Source organism: Nematolebias whitei, chromosome 13, assembly GCF_014905685.2.
Source record: "Nematolebias whitei isolate Nwh7 chromosome 13, NemWhi1, whole genome shotgun sequence".
Classification (NCBI taxonomy): domain Eukaryota; kingdom Metazoa; phylum Chordata; class Actinopteri; order Cyprinodontiformes; family Rivulidae; genus Nematolebias; species Nematolebias whitei.
Window position 1 is genome coordinate 30,502,272 of NC_056510.1, and position 11,953 is coordinate 30,514,224.

Consider the following 11,953-nt stretch of genomic DNA (forward strand, 5'->3'; position numbering starts at 1 on the left):
ACAAAATTAGATCAATGATTTATATGTATTTTGACTTAAGTGATAGTTCAGATTTTTTGAAGTTGGAGTCTATGAAACAAATATGTTTGGTTTGCTGAAATCTTTGAACAAGTTCAGCCTTGAAAAAAAATGTAGTGGTTTTTGCAAACATTATTTTATGAACTTTTATATGATCATCAATTTTTTTATTACTGTACTTTCTTATTTACAGTGTTTCTCCTAGGTTTGTGGCCTTGGTAGAGGGGTGATGCATTGTACTCCTCTGGGTTTCTCTTTAAACACACATATTATCGTTTTCACTGAATCACTACATTTTTCTTCTACCATAATGTAATTCAACAAATGATCAAACATGAAAAATAAATTAATTGACATCCAAACTAAAACTTTTTAGTTGGACAAGATTAGAGAAAGAACTCAACATTAGCATCCAGCCAGTAAAGACACATAGAGCTGCCATTTCTAACCCAAACCATGAGCTCGGCCTGGCCTGGTTGGGCCATAATAAGGCGCTTAATGTGTGAGCCGGGCTGGTGTTGGGCTTTTGATTGCGTCAGCGAAGGCGCGTGGCTGATGACCCAATTATATGACAACATGGCTTGCCATTCTTTCACCAGTCGTACAAGCGGCCATTTGACCTCGTGCTGACCGGCCTTGAAAGAGGTAAAAAAAAAAGTTCAGTTAAAGTAAAGAAAGACATTCAAATGAGACATCTTTGGGGGTTTTTTTGTTTGTATTTTTGTTTGTATTTTTCATTTACCCTTTACCCCAATTTTCATTTACCCTATACAGGTAGTCTCATTGAGCCACGAGAACTCATTTTCAAGAGAGACCTGTTTAGGGAGCAGATGGTGGGGGTTGAGGGTCTTGCGAGTGAGGGTGGAGGGAGGTGTGGGTGTTCCACCTTTTCCACCCACATTTTGATGTTGACAGTACCGGGAGTTGAACCTGCGACTTTCCGATCACAAGCTCTGTGCCACCACTCCCCCCACTCACCCACTCCTTTGGTCTTTCCTTTAGAAGGTGGTGGTGTAATTAAAAAAAAAAGATTCAGCTGCACTCAGCAGATACGAGTGGCGGGCGACCCAAACAGGTGAGATCCCAAAATATCCAACATGTCAGAGCAGGGTCCGTGTCTGAATAATGCAAAATGCAGGCAGAAGCAATGCACTTCAAAGGCCATAAAAGGACAAACACCCTCTCAGCTCCGATCTTCTGCACCCTTAGCTGTGCGTGTCCGTCGACCGTTAATAAACTATATAAGTAGTCAAAGCTTAATAAAAAATGTTGTGTGTGTGTGTGTGTGTGTGTTTGTTTCTGGTTCGGACCTGTAATTACTATTAATCTGTCAGGTCGGGTGGGGTTTGGAAATGATGGCTACGAGTTGGGTCTGGGTCTGGGTCGGGTCCGGTTATTTGGGCCTTTATGCAACTCTAAAGACATACCTTGGAATAAGTTGAGTTCCATCTCTGTAAATGCTTTACAGAGGTTCTCAAAAGTAAAAAGCCAAATATCACCATGTGAACGAATATAAAAATTAATAGTATAGAGATCAACTATGTCCTGTGGGATCAAGGCCGGATTAACCATATGGGCAACTGGGCAACTGCCCAGGGGCCCATGATCTCTAAGGGGCAGTTTAGGGCACAAGCAAAATATCTGGTTATCTCCTGTTTTACTTGGAGCGCTGCGCTGCATTTGGGCAGCCTCGCCTCCTTCCAGCGCGGCTGCTGCAGCTCTGATTTTTTGAGAAGGGGTTCTCTGCAGACCAAAACTGGGCGTTTCTGGCAAATAGGCGTTTGTGGGTGGCAAACACTGATTGGCTAACAGTATTTAATAGGCGTTTGTGGGTGGCGAACACTGATTGGCTATGGGTAGCCCTCAAAGTCACGGGGATTATTGATGAGGTAACGTGTGTTTGCGATGTTTGAAAAAGAAATATGATTTATTGTACTTATAAAGTATGTTATGTTTTCACTTATGCATATTATTGAAGTACGTTTATTGTAGGTCACGATAGTTTCGACCGTTCTCTCGTTGTTGTTGTGCTTTAGAAGTTTAGCTCATGTAAAATCATGGTGGGGAATTCCCATGCAAGTAACACACTGAGGTAAAGTGAGCCTCCACTCGGCTCCGGCAGCCCTCACTGGCTTACACGTGCACATTTACAACAACTGTGTGTTGCGTTTCAAAATAAAAGCTGAAAATAAAAGTTCTTAATACTTGAAAAATAAATATTTTAAAGCTGTGTATAACTGAAAAATATGAAAAACAAATAAATGAAAGTTGTTATTAGCTGAAAAATAAATAAATAACAGCTTTTAATTATATCTATGTCTTTCTGCCATGTCAGGAACCACTCTCACTTCAGGTTGACTCTAGAAGACCCAAGATGTTGCTCAAAAACTTTGACCAACATCTGATGTTGACTTTCAAAATAAACAAAGAAGCCTGAAGAATTTCAGGCTGAGCACAGAAAGCCTCATGTAATTTCTGTCTGCTTCAGCTGTGGAGAAGAATTTAAAGATTGTGATGCAGGTTTCTGGGGCAGTGGCAAAAGAGGAGAGCTGAGGGCCTTCCACAGTGAAGCCATTACTCCTGGGTACTGCACCCACTTTTGTGCCATGGATGCAGGGTTAGTAGTCTAGCTTTTGTACTGTGATGCCCACACATTACAATAAGTAACAACAATTTAATTTAATTTAATTTAAATACAATTTAAAGAAAAGAAAAAAGATATACAATCACAGAAATAAAATGAAAGGCAGCAGAAGAAGAATGAGTTCTTATAATATCTGCCCCTTGTCCCCAAAATATATTCCAAACAAAATTACTATACAAAAGCAAGATGAATTAATAAAAAAAATTAAAAAATAATAAAATAAAAACTTAGCTAAAATATAAGATCAACTGTAAACAATTTTTATGAACTCACATTATTTTTTTTCATTTTTTTTTATCATTTAGCCTTTATTTATCCAGGTTATACTTAATTTAAAAAAAAAAACAAATTTTTATCATCTTCTTGAATATGTACATAGTTTTGGCATTTTTAATATCAACCTCCAGATCATTCCACAATCTAATACCCTGAGATCTAGTGGATCGCATCTTCAGACTGGTGCGACACCACGGCTTCACAAACATCTCCATCCCCTTAAGATAATAATTACTTTCTCTTTTAACAAATTTCCCTTGAATGTTAGTAGGTAGTATGTTTTTGTTGGCCCCATACATAAACAGTAAGATATTGTTATCAACCAAGTCATAAAATTTTAATATCTTTAGCTGATGAAACAATATATTTGACGGATGGTTATAATCTTTTCTGGTAATAATTCTTATGGCTCTTTTCTGTAAAATAAAAATTGGATTTGTTTTACATGCTTTACCCCAGACTTCAATACAGTAAATTAAATGTGGAACAATAATGGCATTATACAATAGAAACATTGCTTTATCATTGAATAACTCTCTAACTTTGTACATTACTGCAATCGATTTAGCTATTTTAGTTCTTAAGTTTTTTACGTGAGATCTCCATGTTAGTTTTTCATCAATGATGACACCCAGAAATTTCACCTCATTGACTCTATTAATTTCAATTCCATCGACTCTAAATGGAGTATCAAGCACTTTCTTGTTATTACTAAAAATCACATAATTTGGTTTATCTACATTTAAAGATAATTTGTTTAGTTGAAACCAATTTTGTATTTTCACAAATTCTGTTTGTGCCATCTTCAACATTTGCACAACATTTTCACCCACACAAAGAAAAGTAGTATCATCTGCAAACAAAATACATTAAAAAAAATCCAGACACATTTACCAGGTCATTCACATATAAAATAAATAGTTTAGGTCCAAGTATAGAGCCTTGAGGCACTCCACATGTAATATTACAGAATTCAGATTTTACATCATTTATTTGAACAAATTGTTTCCTTTTTTCTAGATAACTAGATACCCACTGCAATGCATGCCCACTAATACCATATTTATTTAGTTTTTTGAGAAGAATATTGTGATCAATAGTATCAAATGCTTTCTTTAGATCAACATAAATACTAATACAATATTTTTTTTGATCCACAGCAGTCGTTATCTGTTCCATTAAATCCATGAGTGCCATTGACGTAGAATTTTTAGGTCTAAACCCATATTGACCATTACTTAATATATTTTGCTTATTGATAAATTCATCTAATCTAGTGACAAATAATTTCTCTAAAATCTTCGAAAATTGTGGCAACAACGATATTGGCCTGTAATTATTAAACACACATTTCTCTCCACTCTTATATAATGGTATTACCTTGGCTATTTTCATGTTATTTGGAAATACCCCCGTTGAAAATGATAAATTGCATATATATGTAAATGGCTCAATAACATAACTCATAATATTCTTTACAAGCATCATATCCATGTCCATCCAGTCTTTTGATTTTTTATCTGCAAGATGTTTTACGATAGTCATAATTTCTTCTTTATCAGTTCCCCCAAGAAAAAAGCTGTTTGTGTAATCCGTAACCGTATGGTTTACATTTTTATCTATATTTGGGATTTTTGCTGCCAGACTTGGGCCAATATTCACAAAATGTTGATTGAATCCATTTGCGATTTCATTTTGGTCATAAATTTCTTTGTCATCCTTTACAAAATATTGTGGAATGCTATATTTTGTTTTATGATTATTCAGAACACTGTTCATTATTTGCCATGTTGCCCTCATATTACCATTACTTTTGTCTAATAATTCACTGTAATATTTCTTTTTATGCTTTCTTATAATCCCTACCAATTTATTTTAATAATTTTTATATCTCTGTTCTGCTTCGTTTGTTCTTAATTTCAGAAAGTTTGAGTATAAGTAGTTCTTTTTTTTACAAGCATTTCTTAACCCTTTGGTCATCCACGGTTTGTCATCAACATGTTTCTTTGTGTAATTTTCTTGTACACAATTTTTTTCATACAAAGCTCCTAAAATATTCATAAATACATCATATGCTTTGTTTACCATCATCAACATATACATCCTTCCTATTTTGTTTTGTTAAATCTTCTTTTAGTTTATCTAGTGTCGCAATAAACACAATAAGAAAATTCAATGATATGTAGTGAACTTGACCTGATGTCAAAACTTGACCTTAGGATCATATGGTCAGAAACTGTCATTTCATTGATTTGCATCCAGAAATACAGGTCGACCCATCCTGAGACTTTCTTTCTTGAATTAATCAAGTGGAAAAAGACAATTCTCTATGATCATTACTATTTTACAAATGTTTTGATAATCAAATTGTGTTAGTTCAAACAATGTTTACATGTTGAAGTGAACTACTCATTTTTATTTACTTAAAACAGTAATAATGGTTTTTAATCCTCATTCAAAGAAGAATTCAGGTTAATATGCATTTCTTGATTTTCTGTCTTCAATGAGCGAAGTTGTAAGTGTGTCGAAGTTCAAGTTTCGGTCAACTGAAAGTTTACTGAAAAGAAATGTCATGTTTAACTTTTACAGCGAGATACTGGGAGAGGTGGCTCCACGAAGTCTGAATTCTCCATAACAATCTTTCTGTCTGTTCTTAAACAATCTTACTCTTTTCCTTGACTTTCATAACACCTTACATCACAAACCACACCTCTGCTTTGGTCCATCGACCAATCAAAAAGCTCTCAAATGAACCGGAAGTAGAGCCCATTTAAATGTTGGCACTTCCTAGTTCAAACCAGAGAGAGTTCAGCTCAGTCTTGAAGCTGCAGTAAGCTCAGTCTTGAAGATGGAGTAGCAGTTCTGAAACTCAGCAGTTTCAGAGAGAGTTTTTGGAGTTACAGAATGCAGAACGCTGGAATTCAGGATGCTGCTGAATTAGAATCAAGCTGAACCAGAGACGATTTGGGAATTATAACTTCTGTTTGGATAACCTCACGACTCCAGGGGTTTTTAGCTGTTCTCACGGAGACGCTGAAAGAGTTGAAAGAAGAGCTCTACACCGACGCTGAAGCTATCGTCTGCAAGGTAAAAAGTTCTATCTCAACCAAGCGTACCGTTGGCCCAAGCTGATGTCCAAAGGAGCGTGCTGTTCTGGTTAAAACAGACAAATTCCCTCACACATCTCTCTGTTGATAAACCTAATCTTTCCATCTTTAAACTCTCCTATCTGCTAGCAAATTAATCCAGATGTTTTCAGAAATGTCTGTGGTGAAGCAACGGAAAATCATGGCCGTATGGTTTTCCTGGTTGTAAAGCTGATTAATTATGTCGTTATTTTTCAATTCTTGCCAATTAATGTAAATGTGTGATGTGTTAAACTTGATTCTGTTAATAAATGGCCGCATTCATTTTGATGGGTCAAAGATAATTAACGTCTCACGTCCACATTTTATTACATTCAACGCATGTTGATATACAGTCCAGAAAAATGAAAGAATCCGTTTTAATTGATGAATATATCTCAGGATATGTCATACTACAGATACATCAAATGTTGTCTGAGTATGTTTTAAGGTAATAACAAATGTGAAATCTGGAAAACAAAGAGAATTCCTGAATCTGCCTTGTGTGCTTTGATGTATACATAAGTTTATTGGAGGTCCTGAAACAACTTTTCTGAGAACACAAAGATTTTTATTTTACCTTTGGCCAAGATGTCAGTTTGAAATCAGGCTGCTTACTGCAAAACCAACTGGGTATAGGTGTGAGGGCCAAAAGTCTGGTTATGTACTGACTTCTAAATGTGCTTGTTTTCTACTTTTATGGCTTTTTTTTAAATATTTTTGCTGCTCCTTTCTGTAATGTGGGCAAATTTTTAACATTGTCACATGAACAAATGAGATAAAACTGGCTCTTTAAGTAAGTTACATAAGCTCTTTTTTAAAACTGAATGTTTTTAAGAAACAGTGTTAAATCTACTGTCAAACACAAGAAGATTCTCTTTTGTCCTTGGGTTGTAGGCTGCACCTGACACTGGTTGGCTTGAGTGTGATCTGAGTACAATGAAATATGAAGCATCTGAAGTGAAACCTGCTCCCATTTGTCCAAAAAGTCTGGTCTCAATTAAAGATCATCAGTCCTATGACGAGATAGTGGCCCCAAACAAAAGCTAAAAACAAAATTTGCTCTTTAGAAGTGCTCTTCTATGAGATCTGATCTATGAAAGAGGCTGAAACATGGAGTAGGGTTGACCTTTAAAATGTGAGACAGCTGAGGAAGTTAACCAGTAAACAGAAATACCTGCTCCAGTTGCAGAAATCTTACAGAAACTGACAATCACTCATCTGCAGTGACTGCAGGGTGAACAAGACAATGTGAAGTTAAAGGAAACATCCTTCATCCCAAGGCCAGTTTAAGTATCATTAATATTTTTCTTTCTTTATGAATCGATTGTAACTTTTTTCACATTTTTCAACAACCAAAATGGAATTTGTTTTTTTATATTACGGCTAGGTATAAAAAAAAAACAAACAAAACTAACATTTAGCCCTCCCCACTACCCAGTTATGATGCTCTTATTTTGAAACGTAACCGGAAGTTCTGTGTTAAGATAGGCAGAAAAAGAAGTTATGGAGATGCTGCTAATGTCGAACCGAGACGCCACCAGTGTTGATGTTGATGACACCGCTAATGTCGAACCGGTTAACACCATAGACATAATATGCCTGTTGTTAACACAATCTGCCAATAACGCCTTGTTTTTAGACATAATGTATCTGTGGTTACAGCATTTAATCATTCAGCCTTTTTTTCTATCGTCCAATCAGATGTGGCCGGTCAGACACGCCCATTTTTCTATCGTCCAATCAGATGTGGCTGGCCAGACATGCCCATTTTCCTATAGTCCAATCAGATATGACCGCCCAGATACGCCCATTTTCCTATAGTCCAATCAGATATGACCGCCCAGATACACCTTCCGAATTTGGCTGCAGAGATACCTACTTGTTTTTTTATCTTGCTTTTTTTCAATCGGATTCTCGACAGTGCAACCTGTCAATCAACTCAGAAGGCGTGTCAGTAACTGACCAATCGTCGACCTCAATTTGTCCCGAATGTAAACGCCCCTTACCTGCTGACAAGCTCATCCATTTTTTTTTCTTGAGAAACATTGTTTTAATAAAAACAATACGTCTGTATCTGTTGTGAGATGATTTTAGCAGTTTTGCAGATTTTTAATCTACTTAATGAAGAATAGTATGACTTAAAATTGTTCATCAAACAGGAAGGAAGGCTTATTATCCCTCCTTTTACTACAGTGAATGTGGTACTTTGTTATAAGTACGACTTTATTTATAGCATCAGAGAAAGCTGAGCTTAAGTTATCCACATAAAGTAAAATGGCATCAGCATCAAAAGAAGGAATGTTAAGTTTGAAATTAATCCAGTTTCTGATGTCTGACCAAAGATTTGTATTGACATTCAAATAAAAATTGCTTGAGGGATTCATCTTCTGATTTACAAAAAGCACACACATCAACATCAAATTTAAATCTTCCTTGCAGAAACATGGCTACAAGATATATCTTATTTATTATTTTCAAATGTTTCTCCTTCCCTTTAGGAGATTTAGGCCATTTGAAAAATTTAGAATGAGCAGAAATCATTCTGGTTTTATGCTTTATATCAGGAGGTTTCTTGAAGGAATCTTTGTTATAATCAGTAAATCCTTTGTCGTAAACATTCATTGATAATCTTGTTGCATTTGAAGTCAACTCAGTTAAAGGCATTTAGTTTTAATGTGGGCATCAAATCGTCACCTTTAAATATATAATATTTTTAATTAATTAAATAGGCTGTTGGTCAGGCTACTTCTTGTTGTGCCATTAACTCTAAAATACTTATTGAATCAAGTGTTTACTTCCATCCACCCGTGGGGGTAGCAGCCCAAGTACACATTATAAATGCTTCTGACATTAGTGGCCAACACGTTACTAAACAAGTACACATATGGTGTCATGTGGTGTTCAAAGTACTTTCAACTTAATTCAGTCTTGATGATATGTGTCAATGATCATTTGGAGTTTTATACATAAAAATGCACTTGATAGTTAGAAATTTAAGTATATTTACTGTATATTATGGTAATTTAGTCTGTATTTGGCCAGATTATGGTGATTCTGGGGTCGTGATGATGGGGCCCTTGAAGATTGTTGCCCAGGGTACAGCGGAGTGTTAATCTGGCCCTGTGTGGGATCAATAAAGTTCTATCTTGTCTCTTAGCTTATCATTGCTTAACTGCATACTATAATGTTTTGGAGAGACTGATTGAGCTGCAGGTGTTGCTGAGTAGCCTTGGGACAGAAATGGGTGGACTTTTTTGAGTTATGTGTTCACATGCATTATCCCTGTTCTGTGTTCTGTTTCGTGTTGAGTAGGCATTTATGTTAAGGCTGTTGCTGGTGTTTGTAAAACAAATGACACCACAAGTCAGATGTTGCTGATGTAAAAAGAGGGAGCACGTATCTGGTTTATGAAACTGAATGTGAAGAAGCAACATAATCAGAATGTGACTCGAAAGTGGTTTCATTGTTAGCAATTAGCAAATTGCTACAATACTTTATCTAAGATGAAGGCCCAGTTCTGATAGCAATGGTTCAACACTATAAAAACACGTGTGCATGCATGCATTGAGTGTAATTGGTAAATGTGCACATGCTGCATGAGAAAGTGGTGGGTCAGATCAGTAGCAGCGACTGGAGCTGACCTCTAGTGAGAGTGTAGATTTATTCTAATCAGTACTCTGCTTCTGACAGGTTATCTGCGGCCCTCTGACCTGGGGAGCTCTCTAGGTGTCACTGTCCTTGTGTTCCCTGTCTGCTTTTATCGGCAGCAAAATAAAATGTAAATTAAATGCAGCATAAAAATAGATGATGGGAGCTTGTTCTTCTCATCTTTTTATTAACCCCATCCATGTCTTCCTCTTTCTTCCGCTGCATGCTCAAAATAAAACGAAGAAATAGACTCTTTTTTTTTTACGACTTTGATCCTTTTTTTCCCATCATACCATTTTGGTAAGATAACAACTGCAGATGAGAAGAGATCAGGTAGTTTCCTGACGCTTGGTGAAATTCAGTACATTTGCATGTTGTTAAGGGAGTGCTGCAAACAGATTATGATATAAATCTTTTCATCTCTACACCTCACGAAAGAACAAGAGAAAAAAAGTCTCTTCGGCTTTCTGTAAAACTTGCTCTCGTGGTTACAAAAGGCGGCGTTAGATCTGTTGTGCCTTTTTTTTTTAGAGGAGTGGAGGGGGTACTCAAATTAGACAGCACTGTTATGCCCCCATCAGAACAATTTTCCAGCAATGCCTCTAAAAGCCCTCACACACTTCATCAGTATTTTTGTAATTTTTTAGCTCAAGGTTATTTGGCAGCTGCTGAGCCCCACTGGCAAATCCCATTTGTGATGCCGTCCCTTTCACCACAGCAAGAGAATCATTGATTTTTATTTTCTCTCCTTTTGCCTCTCCCAATTCATTTTGGATTGCTCCATATGAAACAATATAATTTCTATTCTCACCTCCACTTAAATAACAGATGTTCTCCTTTACTTCATCTGTATGGCATTTAATAAAAGGATGACAGGAAATTGGTTTACTTTATTTTTTCTTATTTATTAATGCAAGCAAAATAACAATGGAAAACAATATACTTTTATCATTACATTTTTATATAATTCATTTCAGTGTATGAGACAAGACATCATCTCTGTAGCATGTTAATAATGCCACTGTATAAATGTGTGCAGGTGGATATTCTGTATTATCTCTATAATTGAGCATTGGCCAGTATAGAAGCCATGTGCAGTCTGATGGAACGTATTGATGTGTGAGTATACAAGACCTGTTTAATTAGTCAAATACACCCACTGTTTTGGTCTCCATAGAATCTGTGCAAGTGGTGCTTTTTTGCATATGCTATGCAATTTCTTTAGGAAGCTTATCTTTTGAAAATGGTGGATTAAATATCCAACATATACATACGTGATTGGGAATAGAGTTGACTGACTTGTTCACTTTCAGAGTCTGCTTGTCTGACTGACCAACTTCCTTCCATTTTATCATAAACTGTAAATTTTGTATGTTCGTATCTGACAAAATATGTGCACATCACATTTTGCCCTTTGATCTGGTAGCCTTACATTTGGCATGTCAGACAGTTAGAACTGTGTCATTGATTTGGAATCAAGCTCTGCACTTCTTGTTCTTTACTTAGTGTTAAAATCAATCATGCCTACACTTGTCCATGCATTAAAACCTGCCCAACCCTCCCAATGTGCATACACAAACAGACACACACACCCTGTGCATATTATAACACTGGGCTGTGACTGCTGGAGACTAGATTGTATTTCAAAACTGTCTCCTAAAATAATGAGTGTTTGCTACCAAGTCATCACTGTGCCCTGCAACCAATATTTGAAACTTTTGCAATACTCTGTTTTAGGCTGTGCACATTATTTCATAGCCACATTGTACATGTTCGCTCCATTTTGAATTGACCTTGGTAACCAAACACACAATAGGCTAAATTGGACTGGTTTATTTTTAGTAATTATTCTTTATCATCAGTGTGAATTTTTACCTGGACATTCAATGCTGCAGTCTTGTATGTCATACTGGCCTTCCATGCTGATTTAAGAAGGACAGTCCCAGAATACAACCTATTTCCACTGTCTCCAAACCATACAAGGTAGCTGGTCTCAGTATTCTCTTGTAAACTTTTCCTTTGACCCTTGCTGCGACCCTTCTGAAACTTTTGTACATTCATTCCATCCTGCCAGGACTCTCTTCTTCACCTCATTACCCCACTGTAGTATGAACATATGCTGATATATATTCATAAATTAAACGGATTCTTTCATTTTTCTGGACTGTATAATGACGTGCATCTGAATTTAATAAAATGTGGACGTGAGACGTTAATTATCTTTGACTCACCAACGACG